This window comes from Hyla sarda, chromosome 7, assembly GCF_029499605.1.
Source record: "Hyla sarda isolate aHylSar1 chromosome 7, aHylSar1.hap1, whole genome shotgun sequence".
Classification (NCBI taxonomy): Eukaryota; Metazoa; Chordata; class Amphibia; order Anura; family Hylidae; genus Hyla; species Hyla sarda.
In genome coordinates this window covers 108,445,255-108,471,997 of record NC_079195.1, presented here as the reverse complement: position 1 = coordinate 108,471,997, position 26,743 = coordinate 108,445,255, and the positions used below count along the sequence as shown (strand labels likewise).

Sequence of the window (26,743 nt, the reverse complement as noted above, 5' to 3'; positions counted from 1 at the left end):
AGGAAAGAACACATCTGTATATTTAGCAGAGCAGTACAGAATAATACATTTTGGCATTTTAATAGTTAACTATATTTATAATCTCTTTTTTTTTCTTTAATTAATTCTATTGCAGACTGAAAAATGAATAACACAGATTGTCCAGATTGTGGGCAAAGAACCGTTGGTGAGTACTAGAAATGAGCGAATTTTTGAAAAATCAAATCCCAAAAATTAGTTCCATTCTATATTTATTCGCAGCAAATCGCTATTAAAAACAGCTATTTCTGGCCTACAGAGAGCCTCACTAGGGGTGTAGAACACTTTCCCTTGCTGTAACACACATGGGGTGTGTGCTGGGTTATTGAAATAATACTGTTATTCAGTATGACATGCAGATTCTTTTGGAAATGTCCTTCATGCCCTGAAAATGTAGTAACAAGAGTTACCTTCCATTCTGGACTTCTTACCTGGCTTTTATGGATCAACATTATTTATTTAAATTATATTACATTTTATTTCAAAATTCACAAGTCACTTTCCTTAAATTATAAAAAGTCTTTAAGCAAACTCTGCAAACTACAAGGTGATCAGATAAGTGCTAAACATTGTCACATGTACATTACAGACAGAGCTGTAGCTAGCTCTTTTTGCTCCATCTGGCACAGGACATCATGGAACCTGCAACACAAACATATTAGTATTAGGCTCTTTTCCAGCATTATCCTACCCTTTTCCCTACAAATGACTCCAGTCTCCTCCAAACCCAATGCCACCAGCCTTCCCACAACACACAATAAATTATGATTATTGATTAAATTTACAAGTCAATTTTCATAAATTATGAAACCTCTTTAACCCCTTAAGGACCACAGGTTTTTCTGTTTTTGCACTTTTGTTTTTTCCTCCTCACCTTTTAAAAATCATAACCCTTTCAATTTTGCACCTAAAAATCCATATGATGGCTTATTTTTTGTGCCACCAATTCTACTTTGCAGTGACATCAGTAATTTTATATATCACAGCAACTGAAAATAACCTTTTTCTAAAACATATATACTTTAATGATATGCTTTAAAATAAGAAAAACTAAAGCAAAAAAATTATAAACTATAATTAGTGACCTATAGGTGAAAAAATATGTCAAAAAAAGAGACACAGGTCCTATTGGTAAATGGGCAGCCCCCTATGAGAGAGACAATGTACCACAACCATCGATCACTACGGATATATCAGTGGTACAATTAGATACATTCTCATATATATACAATGGTGCTACTCATTATCTAGGACCTCTCCCCACACCACGTGAGAAAAGTGATAAGATAAATGTTACAATTTGGTATCCGTTCCGACGCGTTTCCCCCCAACTTGTGGGGTTTCTCAAGGAACTAAATAGGATACAATCAACAGTCATCGTCTCTGGTGTTTTTAGATTGTCTCTGATGCAGTAGGTGTCTGAATAAAAGAATACATAAACACACTAATTTGCATCTCTCTCAAACCAGCATAAAAACTGCTAAATATGTACATGAAAGAAATGAAAATAAAAGGATATTTATATAGAAACTCTCCCCAGGAGGGGTACATACCATAACTTGATTGACACCACTCTCAAGGCAGATAAATTATGGACAGTATAATGTACTGCATCTCCAAAGAAGAAGCACTAGATAAACAAGCAGCAGTACATGTCCGTCAGTTTTTAAACTACATTGCAATAACACAATAAAGCAGGGGGGGACATGATATAAAAAGAAGTACCCAGTTGTGATACATACCTATCTTATGCCCGCCTTGTACCAACGATGGATACCGAGCGCCAGGATAAGCGCACTGTTTAATCACAGGCGGCATGTGTATGGCTCAGTACACTGCCATTAAATACACAGGCCGGCATACATTTCCGGGGTAGCACCGATTCACTTCCGGTGTTTACCCGGCTGTGTAATGCGCATGCGTGACTTCCCTGCTTCTGAAGGTGTTTTCTATGATGTAACTCCGATCAGGCGCAGGCGCACTCAGATTACACAGAGATCACAACAGTGTCTCCGTGTGTGCCTATTGCGCATGACCGGAGCTACTCCCGATCATGTGGCCGTCATGTGATTTTAATGTTTACAAACAATATGGTAAAGAATGGACCAGGTCAGTCCACTCAATCCCATAGTGTACAATCAAGGTAAGTATGACCTGCTGGCCATCGGGGAGGTTTATATTACAAAAGATGTAAATTTATTATTATTACAAGACAAGATGTAAATTTATTATTATTACAGGACACCTTATATGGTAATTATTATGAGGGTTTGTGATTATGTCCGCAGATTTGGATGTACTTATGATCACCAAAGCCATTGTCCTTCCATATTATTTAACAAAAAGGAGGAGAAAGAGGTGGTTATAGAAAAAGAAGAAGAAGAAGTTGTAAGATAATAATGAAGATAATGATACTAACACTTAGAGTAGCAGAGGAAAAGATCAAAAGATCAAACATTCTGGTAATATATTGAGATGATATAGCTACCCAGAGTACATAATACCTTCCTCTTAAATCTATATCTGTTTCGGATCCCCATTAATATTATCATTGCTCCCAGCCAAATCAGGTTTTATGACTATATCTTGTTATGGGAGACATATGTAAAGTGGGCTCCAGAACTTATGTAGAGGAAATGAAAAAGATAGGAATAAACAAAAAAGAGGGGGAGACAGCGGTGCCCCCCCCCAATCTAAATCCTCAGCCCTCTGTCCCTACCTTTTGAGGGACCCACCTCCTTAACAGGGTGGCCTCAACCACGAGGACTTTCCCTCCCTTACTAAGTGATGGATCTATCCGGTTCACATCCTACAGAAAGGAAAAATGGGACAAATGTCTTTGGCGATCCCATCCACACAAATCTATAATCACAGCCTGTCACCAAATTATAGTTAGTCTTCATAATGTTCACCAAATAAGTATTAGCTCCTATGTTGGAGACGAATAGATACCCTAAAACAAGGGGGGGGGGAGAACAAGGCAATTTATCACATCTCCTAGTCTCCTGTAGCCTAAGCTAATCCTCCTTTTATCATCCAATAAAGTGACACTGTAAATTATCCCTGTTCAATAAAGGGTGTGAATAAGAGGCTCTCATTTAAGCCATAAGGTCTCACTGTCTTAAGTCTGAAAATCCATTCGGCCTCCTTCCTCAAAATCTTTCTATCCATATCACCTCTCCTTATACTCGATCTGATGACCTCTATCACCTGAAATGTTAATACCTTAGGATCTCCATTGTGTTGTTCCCACACATGTTTGGCTATAGAGGTGTCATGTCTGTGTCGTATGTCACCTAGATGTTCACCCACCCTCCTTCGTATCTCACGGCTTGTTTTCCCCACATAACCTAATGGGCATGTACATCTACATAAATAGACCACTCCACTTGTTTTACAGTTTGCGAAGTCCCTGATCTTAAATTCTTCACCTGTATGATCGTTCTTAAAGGTTTTAGATTTGTCCATAAAAGGGCATGCTATACAGTTCCCTCCACATCTAAAAGTGCCTATAGGCTTTCTCGCCAACCATGATCCTGATGTTTCTTCTCTTTCGAAGTGGCTATGGACCACAAAGTCCCTGATGGATCTTCCTCTTCGAAAAGTGATGGACGGATGGTCAGATAACACATCTTTCAAGTGAGGGTCAGTTTTTAGAATGCCCCAGTATCGACCCAAAATCCTTTTAACCTGTTCTGATCTTTCATCAAAAGTGCCTATCAGGCGGATCTGTTTGTTGTTATTGGGTGGTCTATTTTTAGGAGTTAGAAGGTCTGTCCTATCACTCTTAAGTGCATGTTTAAAGGCTTTCCTAAGGACCCTATCGGGATACCCCCTTTCTTGAAACCTTTTTCTCAGGTCAGCCGACTGTCTAATAAAGTCCTCCCTATCTGAGCAATTGCGTCTCAGTCGTAAATACTGACCCTTGGGGATCCCGTGTTTCTGAGGGTTGGGGTGGTGACTCTCGTATCTTAATAAGTTATTGGTCGCCGTGGGTTTCCTATATATGCTCGTCCTAAGGCTCCCCCTTCCGTCTTTCTCAATTAGCACATCCAAAAACGGGAGGGATACAGAGCTGCTTTCTGATGTAAACCGCAGCCCGATAGGATTATGATTGAGGGATGATACGAACTCCTTAAACAAAGCCTATCATCCCTATCAATCAGTCTTTTATCTAAGGCATCAACAAGCACATTTTCTAGTTCCAATAAGAATTCATCAGTCGGATCGGAGGTAAGTACAGCATATCCATCCCTGTCCCGAAGAAGATCTAAACACATGGTCTTGTATTTGTCAATGGGTAAGATAACCAAATTTCCCCCTTTATCTGCCGGTTTAAGCACAATACTTCTATCTTTTTCAAGTCTCCTCAGAGCCTGCATTTCCATATTATTGAAGTTGTTCTCAAAGTACATGTGTCTTGTATCTAGATGTTTAAGATCATCTTCAACCATTTTCTGGAAGATGTCGATTTCTGGAGAATCAGTGGGGGGGGCATCCTCTCACTCTTCAATTTTAAAGACGTGAATGGGCCAATCCCCGACTCCTCTGGTCTCAGAGTATTTAAATCTGCCAGCATTCTGACATCTTCCAGGATAGGTCTTTCTATACCAAGGCCCAGACTTTCTATTTCTTCCTGCTGAGAGAAGTGTTTGTGCCACCTAAGTTTGCGGACGAAAAGATGTAAATCCTTAACCCATGAAAATAATTTAAATCTCCCTACAGGTACATAAGACAGCCCTTTTTTCAGGATAGAAATTTCATCTACAGTCAATACCTTGTCTGACAGATTAATAATGCGATTTTCTACTGTCTCCTCTCTCTCAGTCCGTATTGGGAGGTCTCTAAAGGGGCAGCCTGGGAGGTTAATGATGTAATTAACGATGATGTAGAGGAGGAGGATGATAGGGGCTCTGAAGGCTCTCCCCCTAGAGCTCTCCCTGATTGTTTCCATTTTCCCCCTCTTCCCTTACCTCTTCCTCTTCCCCCCCTGCCTCTACCACGTCCCCTATTTATCCGTTTGTACCCTGAGTCAATCTCTGACTCTATCTCCGAGGAAGAGACTTCACTGCCTCTTGTTTCAGCTATTTTATCCGAGGTTGTATTGTATGCCCTGTGTTCTTTAAATTCCAAGAGATCCCTCTTGAATTGTTTATGTTTTCTTTCTTTTATATTATTGACAAAGCGCTCAACGGAGGTTTTCAAAATATTATCCCGTCTCTGGAATTCAGGATCTTCCTTCTGATCCAATGCTTTCTCTATCAGAGAGTTCAATTTTTTGGAGCTCTCAGACAGGGAAATCTTTTCCTCTTCTAAAAGTAGCTTCATTAATCTAATGGAACTTTCTGTTAGCTCTGTCTCCCACTTAGTTTGAAATTCCGGGGTACGTGGTTTTGCTGCAGGTATTATAGCAATTCTAAGTCCCTTTGGGACTATCCCAGATTCTATATAACTCTCAAGGGATTGAATTTCCAATAGGGCCCTCAAGTGATCTTTATATGTATTATATAGATCATTAAACAGACTTTTTATGGAAGGGGTATTTAGATCCTCAGTATAGTCAATGTCAGAAAAAACCTTCTTAGCATCACTTAACAATTTTTCAGTGTCCAAAGGACCTGTGAGGAAGCTGGCCATTTATGTTTGTAAATAAACTTTTCACAGCAGCAAAGAACTGTCAGATTAAAGGTTCCTCTCTATATATCACAGCAACTGAAAATAACCTTTTTCTCCAGAAATCGACATCTTCCAGAAAATGGTTGAAGATGATCTTAAACATCTAGATACAAGACACATGTACTTTGAGAACAACTTCAATAATATGGAAATGCAGGCTCTGAGGAGACTTGAAAAAGATAGAAGTATTGTGCTTAAACCGGCAGATAAAGGGGGAAATTTGGTTATCTTACCCATTGACAAATACAAGACCATGTGTTTAGATCTTCTTCGGGACAGGGATGGATATGCTGTACTTACCTCCGATCCGACTGATGAATTCTTATTGGAACTAGAAAATGTGCTTGTTGATGCCTTAGATAAAAGACTGATTGATAGGGATGAGTTTAAATTCCTCCTCCCCAATAAACCACTAATAGCGACCTTTTACGCGTTGCCAAAGGTCCATAAGGGGCTTCATCCTCTAAAAGGACGACCTATTGTATCAGGTGTCTCATCAATCACACAGAATTGTGGCATATATGTAGACAGGATCCTGAGAGAGTTTGTAACTGCCCTTCCCTCTTATATTAGGGACACTTCTGACTTATTGCAAAAACTTGACGGGATAACAGTGGAAACAGATGTTCTACTAGCATCAATAGATGTAGAGGCCTTATATAGTAGTATACCACACGAATGGGGTCTAAAAGCCACTGAACACTATTTAAGGTCTCGAGGTATCCCTTGTCAAGAACATAGTCGTTTTGTTTTATCCCTCCTCCAATTTGTTTTGCAACATAACTATTTCATATTTGACCGTCGTATCTACCACCAACTCAGGGGCACAGCGATGGGGAGCCCTTGTGCCCCCACATACGCAAATGTGACCCTGGGTTGGTGGGAGGATAACATTGTATTTGGAGAGGAGGAAAACCAGTATACATCAAAAATTCTATATTGGGGAAGATACATAGACGACGTGTTTATATTGTGGAAAGGAACGGAGGCTTTGTTTAAGGAGTTCGTATCATCCCTCAATCATAATCCTATCGGGCTGCGGTTTACATCAGAAAGCAGCTCTGTATCCCTCCCGTTTTTGGATGTGCTAATTGAGAAAGACGGAAGGGGGAGCCTTAGGACGAGCATATATAGGAAACCCACGGCGACCAATAACTTATTAAGATACGAGAGTCACCACCCCAACCCTCAGAAACACGGGATCCCCAAGGGTCAGTATTTACGACTGAGACGCAATTGCTCAGATAGGGAGGACTTTATTAGACAGTCGGCTGACCTGAGAAAAAGGTTTCAAGAAAGGGGGTATCCCGATAGGGTCCTTAGGAAAGCCTTTAAACATGCACTTAAGAGTGATAGGACAGACCTTCTAACTCCTAAAAATAGACCACCCAATAACAACAAACAGATCCGCCTGATAGGCACTTTTGATGAAAGATCAGAACAGGTTAAAAGGATTTTGGGTCGATACTGGGGCATTCTAAAAACTGACCCTCACTTGAAAGATGTGTTATCTGACCATCCGTCCATCACTTTTCGAAGAGGAAGATCCATCAGGGACTTTGTGGTCCATAGCCACTTCGAAAGAGAAGAAACATCAGGATCATGGTTGGCGAGAAAGCCTATAGGCACTTTTAGATGTGGAGGGAACTGTATAGCATGCCCTTTTATGGACAAATCCAAAACCTTTAAGAACGATCATACAGGTGAAGAATTTAAGATCAGGGACTTCGCAAACTGTAAAACAAGTGGAGTGGTCTATTTATGTAGATGTACATGCCCATTAGGTTATGTGGGGAAAACAAGCCGTGAGATACGAAGGAGGGTGGGTGAACATCTAGGTGACATACGACACAGACATGACACCTCTATAGCCAAACATGTGTGGGAACAACACAATGGAGATCCTAAGGTATTAACATTTCAGGTGATAGAGGTCATCAGATCGAGTATAAGGAGAGGTGATATGGATAGAAAGATTTTGAGGAAGGAGGCCGAATGGATTTTCAGACTTAAGACAGTGAGACCTTATGGCTTAAATGAGAGCCTCTTATTCACACCCTTTATTGAACAGGGATAATTTACAGTGTCACTTTATTGGATGATAAAAGGAGGATTAGCTTAGGCTACAGGAGACTAGGAGATGTGATAAATTGCCTTGTTCTCCCCCCCCCCCTTGTTTTAGGGTATCTATTCGTCTCCAACATAGGAGCTAATACTTATTTGGTGAACATTATGAAGACTAACTATAATTTGGTGACAGGCTGTGATTATAGATTTGTGTGGATGGGATCGCCAAAGACATTTGTCCCATTTTTCCTTTCTGTAGGATGTGAACCGGATAGATCCATCACTTAGTAAGGGAGGGAAAGTCCTCGTGGTTGAGGCCACCCTGTTAAGGAGGTGGGTCCCTCAAAAGGTAGGGACAGAGGGCTGAGGATTTAGATTCAGGGGGGCACCGCTGTCTCCCCCTCTTTTTTGTTTATTCCTATCTTTTTCATTTCCTCTACATAAGTTCTGGAGCCCACTTTACATATGTCTCCCATAACAAGATATAGTCATAAAACCTGATTTGGCTGGGAGCAATGATAATATTAATGGGGATCCGAAACAGATATAGATTTAAGAGGAAGGTATTATGTACTCTGGGTAGCTATATCATCTCAATATATTACCAGAATGTTTGATCTTTTGATCTTTTCCTCTGCTACTCTAAGTGTTAGTATCATTATCTTCATTATTATCTTACAACTTCTTCTTCTTCTTTTTCTATAACCACCTCTTTCTCCTCCTTTTTGTTAAATAATATGGAAGGACAATGGCTTTGGTGATCATAAGTACATCCAAATCTGCGGACATAATCACAAACCCTCATAATAATTACCATATAAGGTGTCCTGTAATAATAATAAATTTACATCTTGTCTTGTAATAATAATAAATTTACATCTTTTGTAATATAAACCTCCCCGATGGCCAGCAGGTCATACTTACCTTGATTGTACACTATGGGATTGAGTGGACTGACCTGGTCCATTCTTTACCATATTGTTTGTAAACATTAAAATCACATGACGGCCACATGATCGGGAGTAGCTCCGGTCATGCGCAATAGGCACACACGGAGACACTGTTGTGATCTCTGTGTAATCTGAGTGCGCCTGCGCCTGATCGGAGTTACATCATAGAAAACACCTTCAGAAGCAGGGAAGTCACGCATGCGCATTACACAGCCGGGTAAACACCGGAAGTGAATCGGTGCTACCCCGGAAATGTATGCCGGCCTGTGTATTTAATGGCAGTGTACTGAGCCATACACATGCCGCCTGTGATTAAACAGTGCGCTTATCCTGGCGCTCGGTATCCATCGTTGGTACAAGGCGGGCATAAGATAGGTATGTATCACAACTGGGTACTTCTTTTTATATCATGTCCCCCCCTGCTTTATTGTGTTATTGCAATGTAGTTTAAAAACTGGCGGACATGTACTGCTGCTTGTTTATCTAGTGCTTCTTCTTTGGAGATGCAGTACATTATACTGTCCATAATTTATCTGCCTTGAGAGTGGTGTCAATCAAGTTATGGTATGTACCCCTCCTGGGGAGAGTTTCTATATAAATATCCTTTTATTTTCATTTCTTTCATGTACATATTTAGCAGTTTTTATGCTGGTTTGAGAGAGATGCAAATTAGTGTGTTTATGTATTCTTTTATTCAGGCACCTACTGCATCAGAGACAATCTAAAAACACCAGAGACGATTTTTATGACTGTTGATTGTATCCTATTTAGTTCCTTGAGAAACCCCACAAGTTGGGGGGAAACGCGTCGGAACGGATACCAAATTGTAACATTTATCTTATCACTTTTCTCACGTGGTGTGGGGAGAGGTCCTAGATAATGAGTAGCACCATTGTATATATATGAGAATGTATCTAATTGTACCACTGATATATCCGTAGTGATCGATGGTTGTGGTACATTGTCTCTCTCATAGGGGGCTGCCCATTTACCAATAGGACCTGTGTCTCTTTTTTTGACATATTTTTTCACCTATAGGTCACTAATTATAGTTTATAATTTTTTTGCTTTAGTTTTTCTTATTTTAAAGCATATCATTAAATTATATATGTTTTAGAAAAAGGTTATTTTCAGTTGCTGTGATATATAGAGAGGAACCTTTAATCTGACAGTTCTTTGCTGCTGTGAAAACATCAGTAATTTTACCCAAAAATCTACAGCGAAACAGAAAAAATAATCATTGTGCGACTAAATTGAAGAAAAAACGCCATTTTGAAACTTTTGGGGGCTTCCGTTTCTAGGCAGTACATTTTTCGATAAAAAATGACACATTCCCTTTATTCTGTAGGTCCACACAATTAAAATGATACCCTACTTATATAGGTTTGATTTTGTCGTACTTCTGTAAAAAATCATAACTACATGCAGGAAAATTTTGACGTTTAAAATGGTCATCTTCTGACCCCTATAACTTTTTTATTTTACCGCTTATGGGGCGGTATCAGGGCTCATTTTTTTTTTATCTGAAGTTTTTAGTGGTACCATTTTTGTATTGATCTGACTTTTTGATCGCTTTTTATTCATTTTTTCATGATATAAAAAGTGACCAAAAATACGTTATTTTGGACTTTAGAATTTTTTTGCGCATACGCCATTGACCGTGTGGTTTAATTAATGATATATTTGTTATAGTTCGGACATTTACGCACGCGGCGATACCACATATGTTTATATTTATTTTTATTTACATGGTTTTTTTTTATGGGACAGGGGGGTGATTCAAACTTTTATTAGGGAAAGGGTTAAATGACATTTATTAACTTTTTCTTTACACTTTTTTTTTGCAGTGTTATAGCTCCCATAGGATTGTACCCTGATCTTATACCCTGTTCACTGCAAAGACATAGCTTTGCAGTGATCAGTGTTATTGGCGGTCGATTGCTCAAGCCTGCATCTTAGGCTTGGAGCTATCAATCGCCGAAGGGACACACTGGAGGAAGGTAAGAGGACCTCCGCTCGTGTCCCTGCTGATCAGGACACCACATTTTCACTGCGGTGGTCCCGATCAGCCCCGCTAAGCAGCCGGGCAACTTTGACTTTCATTTTAGACGGGGTTAATAGCGTGCGGTACCGCGATCGCTGCCGCGCGCTATTAGCCCCGGGTCCCGGCTTCAGAAGCCGGGACTGACCCGCGGGAGTCGGCCAAGGATGTAAATATACGTCCTTGGTCGTTAAGGGGCTGCAAACTACAAGGCTCTTATAACCAGCCTTACCCCACACAGTGACAGAGGGTAAACATGGGAGACAGGGGTGTAGAGGGGTGTACATGGGTGACAGAGGGGCATACAGGGGTGACAGAGAGATTTAGTGGGGTGACAGAGGGGTGTATGGGGTAACAGAGTGGTGTACAGGGGTTACGGAGGGGTTTAGAGGGGTGACAGAAAGGTGTAGATGATTGAAAGAAGGGTGGGCGTGCCACTGCTGCCCCTGCTCCTTCCCTCCATCAATATCATTCTGCTGAGGGACCAGGGAGAATCCAGAGTCCAGAGCTGCTCCACAGAAGAGGGAGGATACACGAGGATTGTAGCTGCAGCATCACCTGTCCCGGCACTGGACACAGACTTCCTTCCCACCTGGCGTGCAGCCTGTGACTCGCAGGTGCGCAGGCCTGGGCAGAAAAATCAAAAAATGTTAGCGCCATATTTCCCACCAGAGCGTTCTGGCACCCTGGTTGGGAATCAATGCCTCAGTGTAATGTGTGCTGGACCCCCCTTGCAACTTTTAATAGGGAAGGGGTTAAATGATTTTTATTCACTTTTTTTTTCCACTTTTTATTTGCAGTGTTATAGGTCCCATAGGGACCTATAACACTGCACACACTGATCTTTTACATTGATCACTGGTTTCTCATAGGAAACCAGTGATCAATGATTCTGCCGCTTGATTGCTCATGCCTGGATCTCAGGCACTGAGCAGTCATTCGGTGATCGGACACCAGGAGGCAAGGTAGGAGACCCTCCCCGTGTCCTACAGCTGTCCGGGACGCCGCGATTTCGCCGCGCCAATCCCGAACAGCTCCCTGAGCTAACCGGCATGGTTTCACTTTCACTTTAGACACGGCGTTCAACTTTGAGTACCCCTTTAAGTAAACCTACCACAGAGCTTAAAAGAGAATCTGTTTGCTCAATATAATGCTCAGAGCTGCAGACTAGTGTTGAGCATGAATATTCGAAATGCTAATTTTTACCACAAATATCGGCGCTTCGCCGATGTGGAATATAGTGAGATATATTTGTAATGGTGAATATTCGCCGATTTAGAATATGGTAATATATATTCGTAATGGCGAATAAGCCCCTTTTTCTGATAATATGCGAAGATATGCAAATATATGGGAATATGCAAATATTTGTGAATATGCAAATATCGGCACTTCCAGTCAGAGGACCCTGATCCCTCCCTTCTTTTAGGTGAAAGATATCATCGCGCATGCGCACTATGCGAACTTCTTTACAAATTTTTGCATAAAAAAAAAAGTGAATGAACATAGTGAATGTGCGAATTTCTCAAACATATTCGACATTTATATACACAAAATATTGCGAATTCGAATATGGCCCCTGCTGCTCATCACTACTGCAGACATGTACAGATAGAACATAGGAGATAAAACAAATAATACCTGTCTCTTAGCTGATGGCTATTTGCTAAGTTATAAACCCACCTGTCCCTGCTTGGTTTCCGACACTAAGCCCCTACATCAGTCATGCAGGGCAGGTGGGGGAAGAAAGGAAGTGTGCATGCTGCAGCTCAGCCCACCTCTATAACACTTGAGCTTGGAAGGAAAACATGATTGTATAGCTTTCCAAATAGCCATCAGCTAAGAAACAGGTTTCTCCCTTAGCTTTGTTTTATCTCCTTCTGCCCATGTCTGCAGATTTGAGAATAATATAGAGCTGGCAGATTCTCTTTAAGAAGTAATTTATCACAATAGAAATAATTAATGACACTGAATGCCATAAGCAGGGCCGCCATCGGGGGGGGGGGGTGGTACAATCTGGCCCGGATTTTTTTTTGTGTGTGTTCAGTGAGTGACTGTCTGTCTGTCACTGGGGGCCCGGATTGAGAGGGTCATGTCCCGCTGTACCGGAATGCCCCCCTTCTGTCTCGCTTGTAAGCAGGCCCAGTGTACCACATAGACATATAAGGCAGCTGCCTACAGCGCACAGCCACAGCTTTGTTTTTTTAGGAAGCCCTAAGACAACACTGGTGGGGCTACATTACCCCCACCCTCAGTGGCCTAGATGCTGATGGTATAGGACCTGTGATGATGTCACTATCATGTGACCATCATGTGACTGTGCAGGATAGATGTAATAGTGGTTGAAGGACCTGTGTGATACTGTGGAGGAGGCGGGGCTGAGCTGAGCTGGAGTGGAGGTCGCATGTCACCCCAGTAGTAAGGAGATCACATTAGGAGGGGGGTTTGTTACAGTGTGTCACCTAAGTAGTAAGGAGATTACATGAGGAGGAGGTTTGTTACAGTGTGTCGCCCCAGTAGTAAGGAGATTAGGGGCGTGGCTTGTCCCTCTTTTCTCTCAGTAAAAGTTGGGAGGTATGCAGTAGCACTGTAGTGGAGCCCGGACCCTTTGTTTTGCACCCCCCCACCCGCACCCCCCCTTAATTACATGCCCCCTCCCCCCCCCCTCTAATGGTAAATATATACCACCACACAATAATTGGATAATACCACCATATTGTACTGAATAAAACCACTATACACAGACCAGTATACTATACAGGATCTGTACACAATATAAGTGATTATATACAGGACCATATGGCAGTAGATATCAGCTGTACACAGGATGGGGGGAATTTATAATTGTATATAGAGCTGTTTTGTGTCTATTTTTTTGCGCAAAAATATGCGCAAGTGTTTTTTTGAGTTTTTTTTGCGCAAATTTTGATAGAATTCCTCATCACCTTTTCTACGGTTAAGTTTACTGTAGAGTATTTTCTACTGTAGAATCAATTTACTAACTGCGTTTGTTTTGTTTTGTTTTTGCGGAAAAAAAATGCGCAAACAGCATTTTCTTGCACAAATATAAACCACTTCGGAGACTCTGACCATGATGGGAGTTGTAGTCCAGGGGCTGAGGTGCAGATCGCAGCAGGTCATTATCCAGAGACCCGCTGCCATCCGCATTTATTAACTGTAAAAAGCTATTAACCCATTAAGGACGCAGGACGTAAATGTACGTCCTGGTGCGGTGGTACTTAACGCACCAGGACGTACATTTACGTCCTGTGCATAACCGCTCCGATGCCCGTGTCATGCGCGGCTGATCCCGGCTGCTGATCACAGCCAGGGACCCGCCGGCAATGGCCGACGCCCGCGATCTCGCGGGCGTTCGCCATTAACCCCTCAGGTGTCGGGATCAATACAGATCCCGGCATCTGCGGCAGTGCGCGATATCAATGAACGATCAAATCGCCCGCAGCGCTGCTGCGGGGATCCGATCATTCAGAACGCCGCATGGAGGTCCCCTCACCTTCCTCCTTCCGGCTCCCGGCGTCTTCTGCTCTGGTCTGAAAAATCCCCTCCCCCAATAAAAAAGTAAAAAGTCAGTTTTTTCCTATTTTACCCCCAAAAAGCGTAAAAAAATTAATTTTATAAACATATTTGATATCACCGCGTGCGTAAATGTCCGAACTATTAAAATAAAATGTTAATGATCCCATACGGTGAACGTCGTGAACGTAAAAAAAAAAAAAAAGGTCCAAAATTGCTACTTTTTTAATACATTTTATTTAAAAAAATTATAAAAAATTTATTAAAAGTTTTTTATATGCAAATGTGGTATCAAAAAAAAGTACAGATCATGGCACAAAAAATGAGCCCTCATACCGCCGCTTATACGGAAAAGTAAAAAAGTTAGAGGTCATCAAAATAAAGGGATTATAAACGCACTAATTTGGTTAAAAAGTTTGTGATATTTTTTAAGCACAACAATAATATAAAAGTATGTAATAATGGATATAATTTTAATCGTATTGACCCTCAGAATAAAGAACACACGTCATTTTTACCGTAAATTGTACGGCGTGAAAACGAAACCTTCCAAAATTAGCAAAATTGCGTTTTTCTTTTTAATTTTCCCACAAAAATAGTGTTTTTTGATTGCGCCATACATTTTATGATATAATTAGTTATGTCATTACAAAGGAAAACTGACCGCGCAAAAAACAAACCCTCATACTAGTCTGTTATTAACTGTAAAAGCCGGCGGTACATGTGACAACACTGTGCTGCCACCGGCTTCTATATACACTGTAATAATTCATAATCCCCGCCGGGAGAGGAGAGCTCTGATTGGTCAATAGCTATCCACCAATCAGAGCTCCCGTCTTCCAGCAAGGATTATGAATTATTACAGTTTATATAGAAGCGATGTAGACGTATGTACCACCGGCTTTTTAATTTAAATGCGGATCGTAGCAGATCATTTTGGAGATCTGCTGCGATCTGCATTGCATTATGCCGTTTATAGTTAACCCGGCAATGCGCGGCATCGCATGGGTTAACTGGCAGAAGTCCCGCTGTTTCCAGCAGGGGACAACTTCTGCAACACCCCCATCTGTCAATGGTCCTGGTCAGCGATCACTGTGATTGGTCCCTGTGGACCAATCACAGTGAATGAGCTGACTGGGGGGTAAAGTTCATTTCCCCTGCTCTGCCCGCCGCTAGAAGTCCGAGCAGAGCAGGGGAAGATGACGCCGAGAGCTGCGGTGGGGACCGCGGCACTTACCATGGACCGGTGACAGGCTCTCAACAGCTGGAGGCACATGGGTTGGCGGCTGCGGCGGCGGGTAAGTGGAGGAGGCGGCGGCAGCATCTGCATCAGAGGCAGCAGTGAAGCTCTTCACTGCTGCTTCTGGTAGTTTCAAAACTACAAGTCCCAGCATGCCCAGACAGCCTTTGGCTGTCTGGGAATGCTGGGAGTTGTAGTTTTGCAACATCTGGAGGGCCGCAATTTGGAGACCACTGTGCAGTGGTTTCCAATCTGTGCTCTTCCAGATGTTGAAAAACCAAAACTCCCAGCATGCCCAGACAGTCCAGGCATGCTGGGAGTTGTAGTTCTGTAACATCTGGCCCTTCAAATCTTGCCGAACTACAATTCCCAGCATGCCTTGGCAGTCTGGGCATGCTGAGAGTTGTAGTTTTGCAAAATCTGGAGGGCTACAGTTTGGACACCACTATACAGTGGTCTCCAAACTGTTCTCCTCTCTCCTCCAGTTGTTGCAAAACTACAACTCTCAGCATGCCCTTCGGCTGCCTGGGCATGCTGGGAGTTGTAGTTTTGCAACAACTGGAGGCACACTGGTTGGGAAACATTGTCTGTTTCTTAACTCAGTTCTTTCCCTACCTGTGTGCCTCCAGCTGTTGCAAAACTATAACTCCCAGCATGCACTGACAAACCGTACATGCTGGGAGTTGTAGTTTTGCAACAGTTGGAGGTGCACGGGTTGGGAAACACTGAGTTAAGTTACAAACTCTCAGTGTTTTGCAACCAGTGTGCCTCCAGCTGTTGCTTAACTACAGCCCCTCATGATGGGAGTTGTAGTTTAGCAACAATTGGAGGCTCCCTGTTTAGAGGACAAAAAATGTACTAACCCATAACCCATAAAATGGTTAACGAGAGCTGTGGGGGAGTGTTTTTTTTTTAAATAACATTTTTTTTCAATGTGTCCGTGTTTTTTATAATTGAATTTTCAGGGTTAGTAGTGGAAGCCGTTTTATAGACTGAATCCATTAATATGCCAGGGCTTGGCGTTAGCCCCAAAATCAGCTAGCGCTAACGTCCAATTATTACCCCGGTGCCCTCCGTCACAGGGGTGCTGGGAAGAGCCGGTACCAACAGGCCCGGAGCGTCAAAAATGGCGCTCCTGGGCGTAGGCGGTAACAGTCTGGCATTATTTAAGCTGAGGAGGGCCAGTAACAATGGTAACGTCAGGCTGTTGCTGCTTGGTTGGTATCTGGCTGACACTGAAAATAGGGGGAACCCTATGCGTTTTTTTTTTTTTTTTATAAATAAATTAATAAAAAAACTGTGTGGTTCCCTCATTTTTTCATTATCAGCCAGATACCAACCAAGCAGCAACCGCCTGACGTTACCAGGGTGGGCAAGGACCATTGTTACTGTTCCTCCCCAGCCTAAATAACACCAGCCTTTTACCGCCTAGGCCCAGGAGCGCCATTTTTGACGCTCCGGGCCTGTTGGTACCGGCTCTTCACGGAACCCCTGTGGCGGTGGGTACCGGGGTAATAATTGGGGGTTAGCGCTAGCTGTTTTGGGGGCTAATGCTAAGCCCTGGCTTAGTAATGGATTCTGTCTACAAGATGCCTTCCACTACTAAGCCTGAAAATTCAATTATAAAAAAACACAACACATTGAAAAAAATATTTTATTTAAAAAAATACGCCCCCACAGCCCTCGTTAACCCTCTTATTGACATTTAAAAATCCACCAAATCTGACATAGTCCTCCGCATACACGTATCTAAATTTCGAGGAAAAAACAAAACAAAAAGTTTAGTACATTTTTTTGTTTCCACACACCAGCAAAAATGCAAAAAAAAAATGCAAGAAAAAAGGACAAAACGCAGTAAAAAGCTGGGACAGTTTTTCTGGCATTTTTGCTGATGGACAAAAAACCTCAATAGAATCCTGGCCTCAAAGCAATAGAACAAAATCCCTACTTCCACTTTTCCTGTGAGGTAGAGAAGGAGTGCACGGTAGAGCGAGGGGGGGGGGTGTTTCTATATTTGCACAAGATTTATCAAAGGAGTGTACAGCCTTAGCAAATTCTTAGCAAGAGTGTACAATAGACAAGCAGTGTAAAGGGGTAGAACTGTGTCTACAATAGACAAATAATGATAAATTCCCCCCGATGTGTACACCATATAAGTGATTACAGTTACATTTTGGGACTCAAAATTACGTCTTTTCTGATCAGCGGCGTCCTCTTTCCTTTTCTTCTCCGTCCGGATAAGACCGACATGTGGATCTCTTAATATCTGCAGGAAAAACATGTCAGACTCCGCATTTTTTCAGTGCCCTCCTCTACACAATCTTTCAATCAATCTATAGGCCCACAAACTGTAATAATGCCCTCCTTGGTGTCCTGTACAGTAAAAGGGCAGGTAGGTAGGTAGCCAGGTAAATAGGTAGATCAGGAAGCCAGATATGTAGGTAGGTGACAAACCAGGTAGGTAGAAGACTAGCTAAGTAGTTAGGCCAGGTTTGTACATAGTTAGGTTGCTATCTATGTAGGTAGTTAGATTGCCTGGTAAGTAGTTAGGCATCCAGGAATAAAGTTAGGTAGCCCCCTTCCCTGCAGGAATAGGAAGCAGAGTTAACCCCCCCTCCCTGTAGGTATAGACAGCAGGGTTAACTCCTCCCGTTCCCTGTAGGTATAGGCAGCAGAGTTATCCTCCCCTACGCTGTAGGTATAGACAAAAGAGTTAACTCCTTCCCTTCCCTGTAGGTATAGGCAGCAGAGTTAACCACCACCCTTCCCCATAGGTATAAGCAGTAGAGTTAAACCCCCTTCCCAATAGGTATAGGAACAGAGTTAACCCCCATTCCCCATAGGTATAGACAGAGTTAAACCCCTTTTCCCCTTAGGTATAGGCAGAGTTACACCCCCCCCTCCTCTACGTCATAGGTATAGGCAGTTACCCCCCCCCCCTTTCCCCATAGGTATAGGCAGAGTTACCCCCCATATTCCCCATAGGTATAGCCAGAGTTACCCCCCCCCCCCTCTTCCCCATAAGTAAAGGCAGAGTTACCCCCCCCTTCCCGATAGGTATGGGCAGAGTTACCCCCCCTTCGCCATAGGTATAGGTAGAGTTACTTCCCCCCCCTTCCCCATAGGTATAGGCAGAGTTACCCCCCCCCCCCCGATTTTCCCCATAGGTATAGGCAGAGTTACCCCCCCTCTTCCCCATAGGTATAGGCAGTTACCCCCCTTCCCCATAGGTATTGGCAGAGTTACCCCCCCCCCTTTTCCCCATACGTATAGGCAGAGTTACCCCCCTCCCCTCTTCCCCATAGGTATAGGCAGTTACCCCCCCCCCCTTTCCCCATAGGTATAGGCAGAGTTATCCCCCTATTCCCCATAGGTATAGGCAGAGTTACCCCCCTTCTTCCCCATAAGTAAAGGCAGAGTTACCTTCCCCTCTTCCCCATAGGTATAGGCAGAATTACCCCCACTTCCCCATAGGTATAGGCAGAGTTACCCCCCCCCCTCTTCCCCATAGGTATAGGCAGTTACCCCCCCCCCCCTTTCCCCATAGGTATGGGCAGAGTTATAGGCAGAGTAACCCCCTCCCCCCCTCTTCCTCATAGGTATAGGCAGAGTAACCCCCTCCCCCCTCTTCCCCATAGCTATAGACAGAGTTCCCCCCCCTTTTCCCCATAGCTATAGGCAAAGTAGCCCCCTCCCCCTTCTTTCCCATAGGTATAGGCAGAGTAACCCCCCCACCCCCCTTTCCCCATAGGTATAGGCAGAGTACGCAGAGCAGAGCGCACTGTCATGTAAGGAGCTCTGGTCTCTTCTTACATGACAGTGCGTTTAACCTATCACTGGCCGGGGCGGAACATCGCTGCGGCCGGTGATAGGCTGACGGCTGTCCGACGTTCCAGTCCCCAGGAAGAGCATGAGGCCGACGTAGGTAAGTGAATGTTTATTTTGTTTATCTTTTGCAGCCCGGGCATAGGGATGCAGCATACAGCAGTGGTCTCAAACCTGCGGACCTCCAGCTGTTGCAACACTACAACTCCCAGCATGCCCGGACAGCCGTGCCGGGCATGCTGGGAGTTGTAGTTTTGCAACATCTGGAGGTCCGCAGGTTGGAGACCACTGGCATACAGTATGGAGTTCCAGCGCCGGTGTGAGGTGAAAAATTCAAACCCGTGAAAAAAACGGACCGCTCGCATGCTGTGCTTGCGGGTGACATATGTGAGTAGTACCCCGCTGGGCTGATAATTAATTGGGGGGGGAGCAGAACAGTGCTGGCAAGTAACATGATTTGGGGGGGAGGGGGCCAGAACAGCTGGGCTGATAATTCCTTCCCAAGGGGGAGGGGCCAAACCGGTATTGCGGTATGGGAAAAATTCATATCGTGCAGCACAAAAATTTCAGTATTCGGTATGAACGGGTATATACCGCCCAGCCCTACTCCGGAAAAAAAAAAATAAATAAATAAATATATATATATATATATATAACTAAAGGGGATGAGTATTTAACTCAGGGCGAGTTCACCACTCCTGGTGTGACGGAGCTTTCAAGGGCCTCTTAGCACTCCACGGGCATTCTGGGTAGGGGAATATGCAAAGCAGCTCATTACATCACCTTCTCAGGCGATGTTCCCTGGTATCAGCTTAGCTCCAGTTACGGAATATAAAAAATTGATCGGCCCCTCATCTCAGTCAAGCCAGATCACCCTGCTCTGTACTGACGAGGGGCAAGAACCCCGAAACAGCTGTCTGCAGATGGGTAGAAACTTCCCTTTTGGGGAGTAAGTCTGGCTTGGCATTAATCCTGATCAGTTTTTTATATTCAGTAACTGGAGCTAAGCTGATACCAGGGAACATCGCCGGAGAAGGTGATGTAATGAGCTGCTTTGCATATTCCCCTACCCAGAATGCCCGCAGAGTGCTAAGAGGCCCTTGAAAGCTCCGTCGCACCAGGAGTGGTGAACTTGCCCTGAGTTAAATAGTCATCCCCTTTAGATCGTCTAAGGCCCCTCATCTCAGCCAAGCCAGATCACCTTGCTCTGTACTGACGAGGGGCAAGAACCCTGAAACAGCTGTCTGCAGATGGGTAGAAACTTCCCTTTTGGGGAGTAAGTCTGGCTTGGCAATAATCCCGATCAGTTTTTTATATTCCGTAACTGGAGCTAAGCTGATACCAGGGAACATCGCTTCTCGGCCTTTTGGCTAAGATCAAGTGTAGTATCTGTTCTTATCAGTTTTCATGCCGGTGGCAAACTACGCCGGTATGGGGCTGGTGAGGATGGGTGCTGCATGGAGGGTGCAGGTGTACCAGGGCTTTCCAGGGCTTGTTCTGAGGAATCAGCTCGACGGCTGCCCTGATGTGACCTGTTCCCTCCGGGTCTCGCCATGAGGCTGAGAGGGTCTAGAGCCGAGGTACTTTTGTGCCTCGGGGAGTGGTGACCCCGAGGTGCCGAAACTCACTGGGAATACTGGCTCACTGAGTTGAAGCACGGGCACCATAATCTCTTCACCTTGTCTCACTCACCTCTTGATTCCTGGCCTTCTTGCTAGGATCAGAGAAATTTTTATAGATTCGGCCGGATGTCCGGGCAGTATATCTGCGCACATTCACTTATTTTATTTTTTTGTCTCACTGTGTCACTTTTTGCGTGTTGTGTGTTCACAGGATTTGTCAGGATGCGGTAGCCCTTCTTGGTGTCCCTCCTGGCGGTCTAGGGGAGGTGTGTGTGGCCATTAGGTTCCGCACCTCCCTGCAAACACCCCGGGTACTCCTGCTTTGGCAGGGTACCTACCGTTATCTGCTCTGCGGGCAGATACCTTGGCTAACGCCAAGGGGGATGCCGGGAGCATTTGTGGTCCCCTAGTAGCTTCGGTGAAAAGGGACATCGAACCTGGAACCGTGCAGGTACCTTTTGGTCCGGAGGCGAAGGGTAAGGTTTGTTGGGGGGCCTCTCTCCTATCGGAGAAGGGCTTGCGATAGACCGCATCCTTTGTGCACGTTTTTTTTAGTGTAACACGTTTGCACTTTTTCATGCACTTTGGGTGATTCGAGAGCACGTTCCTCTGCTTTTAAAAAAATTAAAAAAAGATACCAGGGAACATCGCCTGAGAAGGTGATGTAATGAGCTGCTTTGCATATTCCCCTATATATACATATATACATATATACATATATATATATATATATATATATATATACTGTATAATCGGTGAAGTGAAATTGAAATAGTAAAAGATCATTTTGCTAATTTGGTGGTTTTCTTTCTACGCCATTTATCTTGTGGAGCTAACATGTTGTTTTGATAGTTTAGGTAGGCCTGATTACAGCAATACCAGATTTGTATAGTTTCTGTCATGTTTTACTAATTTAAAAAAAATTCTGAAAATTTTCGAATTTTTTTAATTGTCATTTTTTGACTTCTGTAGCTTTTTTTTTTTTTTTTACATACCAGGCTGTATGAGAGCTATTTTTTTGTGCCATAATCAGTTTTTTGTATTGGTACCATTTGACTTTTTTTCTGGGATATTATAAAAATTGCAATTCTGTGATTTATTCATTTTTTTTACATTTACGTCATTTACCGTATGGGACCTCATAATGTTATATTTTAATAGTTTGTACAATTACACACGCAGCGATACTAAATATGTTTATTTTTATTATGCTTACATGTTTTTATATAGGAAAAGGGGGTGATTTGTATTTTTAACATGGAAGAGGTTAATGTGTCTTTTAAACTTTTATTAAAACATTTTTTTAACACTTTATTAGACTTTTAGAAGGAATCATCAGATTCCTCATACAGATCAATAGAGTTCTATTTAACTCCATTGATCTGTGTGCTCTGCGATCCATTGATAGAGCCTAGTCCAGCCAGGATCTATCAATGAAAGAGCCACGGACACCAGGGAAGCAGAAGTAAGTCCTCCGGCTACCTTTATAGTAGATCCCCCCCACGCGATCATGCTGCGGGGGGGGGGGCAATCCACCCCACTAGCCCACCAGGGAGCATTCACATGTCCCTTTAGATGCCGCTGTCAGCTTTGACAGCAGCGATCTAAAGGGTTAATAGCCAGCCGTGGTGATCGCCACATGCAGGCTATTAGTGGCCGGGGGCTGCAGAGTATGGAGCAGGCACGAGTCAGAAGCCTGTTCCACACAGACTGCTGAGCGCCACCGTGCTTGTCAGGTCCAGCCCTGCTTGCCCAAAGGTGAAAAATTCACCTGCCTGGCACCTGGAACTGCATGTCCCGGGCGTCGGGCGATAGGAATTCCACATCCCTGGATATAATATGACTTGGGGCTGAGGGCCCGAGGCAGGATTTTATTGCAGTGGCAGCTAGCTGGGGCCTGCTGCCTGGGGCCAAGGGCTAAAGACTACAAGTATATGGGGTGGGGGGAGGCAACAATTAGCAGAGAGAGGCCTAGAACTAACTATATAGGGGCAAGTTGTGTACACATAGTTGTTGTAGGCCCTGTTTGCAAATAGTTTCCCCCAGGCCTACATCAACTATATTGGGGCAACTATTAACCGAGGGGCCCACCCAAACTATATGAAGCCCCCATATAGTTTGGGTAGGCCCCTCTGTTAATGGTTTCTTTTATTGCATAATCCCTTAAAGGGGTATTCCGGGATTTTTTTTTTTATTTGACTATGCTACAGGGGCTATAAAATTAGTGTAGTTCATAATATAGTGTCTGTACCTGTGTATGACGGTTTCCCCCAAAATTCTTCTGTAATTTTCACCCCAGTATTTATTTTTAACAGCATAAAAAATGACTGTTTTTTTCCAGGTTGCAATGTGGCCGAGACCTGACCTCACTAGTCAGCTAATGACAGGGAGACTGTCTGCTTCAATGGGTGGAGCAAGCGCTTGGTGGGAGAGAGATCAATATGCAACTAATGCAACAGCTGTAGGCACCCTTATTGAAAACCACATGTCTTTTGAATGGATGCAGCTCATTTATGTTTCAATGGGTGGGTTGGCTGATGTGTGGGAGGGAGGAAAATTGAATTATGGGATGGGATTTGTAGTCAAAAGAAGAAAACTGAAAAAGGAAATACCAGTTCACAAAAAGCTAGCCACAGTGTTATAGCAATCTCACAATATAGCCATTTAGCCCCAAGACAAGTGCAGATCCTTCCTAAGCATGTCCATTACTGCCTGCCAGGTACGTACTGAAATCACCTAATGGTGGATAACCCCTTTAAGGACACAGGCAATAAGTGTACGCCCTGCAACCACTTTTGCAATTTAAAGCTGAGAGTTTCATACCCAGTGGGTCCAGGCTGCTATCAGCAGCAGCGACCCATGGCTAATGGCTGACATCGTGGATCGGGCGATGAACCCTCTAGACGCCTAAATGCGGGAAATTGGCTCCAGTGGGCTAATCATTACCACCGTGATGAAATCATATCCTATAGGGATAAAATTATTGTGAAAAAAATGTGTAAAAAAAAAAAACATTCACGTGAATAAGCCCCTTCCCTAATAAAAGTTTGAATCATCCTCCTTTTCCCTTTCTTCAAATGAAATTAAACATGTGGTATCGCCTCATTCATCACACATGTCCAAACTATTTAAATATAGCATTAATATATTAATTTAGGTCTGGGGGAGGAGTCACGGGTATATGGGTGGAGTCGGGGTGGGGGCCCAGGCCTTGAGCTGTGTAAGGGGCCCTAAAATTTCTGATGGCAGCCCTGGCCATAAGATGGTTGTAATCAATGGAAATAGGGTATTAAAACAAAGCAGGCACATGGGGAATTAAAGGAGTACTCCACCCCTAGCATCTTATCCCCTATCCGCTGGGGACCCCCGGGATCTCTGCTGCGGCACCCCGCTATGATTACTGCAGAGAGCAAACACGCTCTGTGCACAATGACCAATGTGACGTCACGATGCTCCGGCCCCTGTATTGCCTGTTATTACCCAGAAAGCGTGTTTGCTCTGTGCATTAATGATACCAGGGTGCCACAGCAATCTGACATCTTATCCCCTATCCTTTGGATAGGGGATAAAATGCTAGGGGTGGAGTACCCCTTTAATATGTATATAGCTCTCAAAAAGTTATAAAAAAAATGCTTGTACATTTAAAATATGCTTAATTTCACATATATCATTTTAAACCTACTATATTTTTTGGACTATAAGAGCCACCTGACTATAGGATGCACCCTTGGTTTAGATATGTCATGTTAACCTTATTCTACTGACTGGGATTGACAGCCTAACTGTGCAAGACTTTGGCAAATGAGGGGAAGAAAAGTGATAGTGGCTGTCACAGGCAATAGAAGTGATGCTCTGCACTGATTACATACAGCTATGTCCATTGACTCATGGGGGTCATCTACTAAATCACATTTGAAGTCTCTTCTGCTCAAACTCATTCACTTTTCTTTTTCCTCTCCACCCATCCCAAGCCATCATAAAAACTTCTCCCAGCCATAACTCATGTGCAGAATCTGCTGGACAAACATTTTAGGCTACTCACTCCAGCACCCAGAGACTCCCTACCTGGATTTCCCCACACAGTTATAGTACCCACCTTGTGTCCTCATATAGTAGTAAAAAAAACTTTTTGACCCCATATAGTAGTTAGGCCCTCTATGCACAGCCAACTAGTTATATCTCAAATAGTTATATGCCCCACATTGTACCCAATTCTACCCCCACATTGTGCCCTCCTGTAGTTATAGTACCCCAGTACTGTGGCCGTGTAGTTATATGCCTCCCACACTGTGCCCTTCTGTAGATATAGGCTCCCACACAGTCCCCCGCTGTTGTTACGCATCCCCCACACTGTGCCCACATGTAATACAGTGGGTATCAAAAACTTGGGCACCCAGGTAAAATTTGTATTAATGTGTATAAAGAAGCCAAGGAAAGATAGAAAAATCTCCAAAAGGCATCAAATTACAGATTAGACATTCTTATAATATGTCAACAAAAGTTAGATTTTATTTCCATCGTTTACACTTTCAAAATAACAGAAAACAAAAAAATTGCATCTGCAAAAGTTTGGGCACCCTGCAGAATTTATAGCATGCACTGCCCCTTTTGCAAAGCTGAGATCTGCCAGTGTCATGGATTGTTCTCAATCATCATCTGGGAAGACCAGGTGATGTCAATCTCAAAGGTTTTAAATGCCCAGACTCATCTGACCTTGTCCCAACAATCAGCACCATGGGTTCTTCTAAGCAGTTAACTTAACAAATACCCCCTAGAGGGTCTACGGGCACTTAATTATTAAACAACAAACTTGGGGATATATGTCCCCTCAGGGAAACCCTGAATAGAGACCCTCTGTGGTCTAAAACTTAACTTTTAATCAATTTCAATATAATAACTTTTGTGCTCAAAATTACAACTAGGTGGCAGTGTGTGCTTTAAAATTACAGTCCCTATTTGTAATAATTTTTATCGCATTCTATGCGGGGATGTATCCGATCACGGGGCTCTGTTTGCAGCACTCTGATCTGACACCGTCTACAGACATAGTGTACATCGCTCCGTGATCCATCCATATTGTGAGTACGGGGACTGAGCTAAAAACTTCCTCCTCTGTCTCAAGGTTTTGCTAGTTGGACCTAGCTTTTTCAAGAGTATGAATGTATGAATGTAATTAAGAAATGGCAGTCATCAGGAACAGTGGAAGTTAAAGCAAGATCTGGGAGACCAAGAAAAATATAAGACAGAACAGCTCGCAGGATTGTGAGAAAAACTATTCAAAACCCACGTTTGACTGCGCAATCCCTCCAGAAAGATCTGGCAGACACTGGAGTTGTGGTACACTGTTCCACTATAAAGAGATACTTGTACAAATGTGGTCTTCATGGAAGAGTCATCAGAAGCAAACCTCTTCTACGTCCTCACCACAAAAATCAGCGTTTGAACTTTGCAAATGAACATATAAACCAGCCTGATGCATTTTGGAAACAAGTTCTGTGGACTGATGAGGTTACAATTCAACTTTTTGGCCGGAATGAGCAAAGGTACGTTTGGAGAAGAAGGGAAACAGAATTTAATGAAAAGAACCTCTGTCCAACTGTTAACCATGGGGGTGGATCAATCATGCTTTGGGGTTGTATTGCAGCCAGTGGCACAGGGAACATCTCACGAGTAGAAGGAAAAATTGATTCAATAAAATTTCAGCAAATTTTGGATGCTAACTTGATGCCATCTGTGAAAAAGCTGAAGTTAAAGAGAGGATGGCTTCTAC

General features: G+C 43.3%; 1 protein-coding gene and 1 non-coding gene across 7 annotated transcripts in view; both read left to right on the top strand.

Annotated features, from left to right (window-relative positions):
* Positions 1-13,099: 13,099 nt before the first annotated feature.
* The window catches only part of LOC130281834 (uncharacterized), a 110,346-nt gene continuing 96,702 nt past the window's right edge, over positions 13,100-26,743 (top strand). For all 6 annotated transcript variants that reach the window (XM_056529512.1, XM_056529511.1, XM_056529509.1 and 3 more), the window contains exon 1: positions 13,100-13,170. The gene's annotated coding sequence lies outside the window, so the exon portion shown is untranslated. The remainder of the gene's footprint in view (positions 13,171-26,743) is intronic.
* On the top strand, positions 20,702-20,891 carry LOC130283547 (U2 spliceosomal RNA). The gene has a single exon (XR_008846733.1). It is a non-coding gene; the product is annotated as a U2 spliceosomal RNA (small nuclear RNA).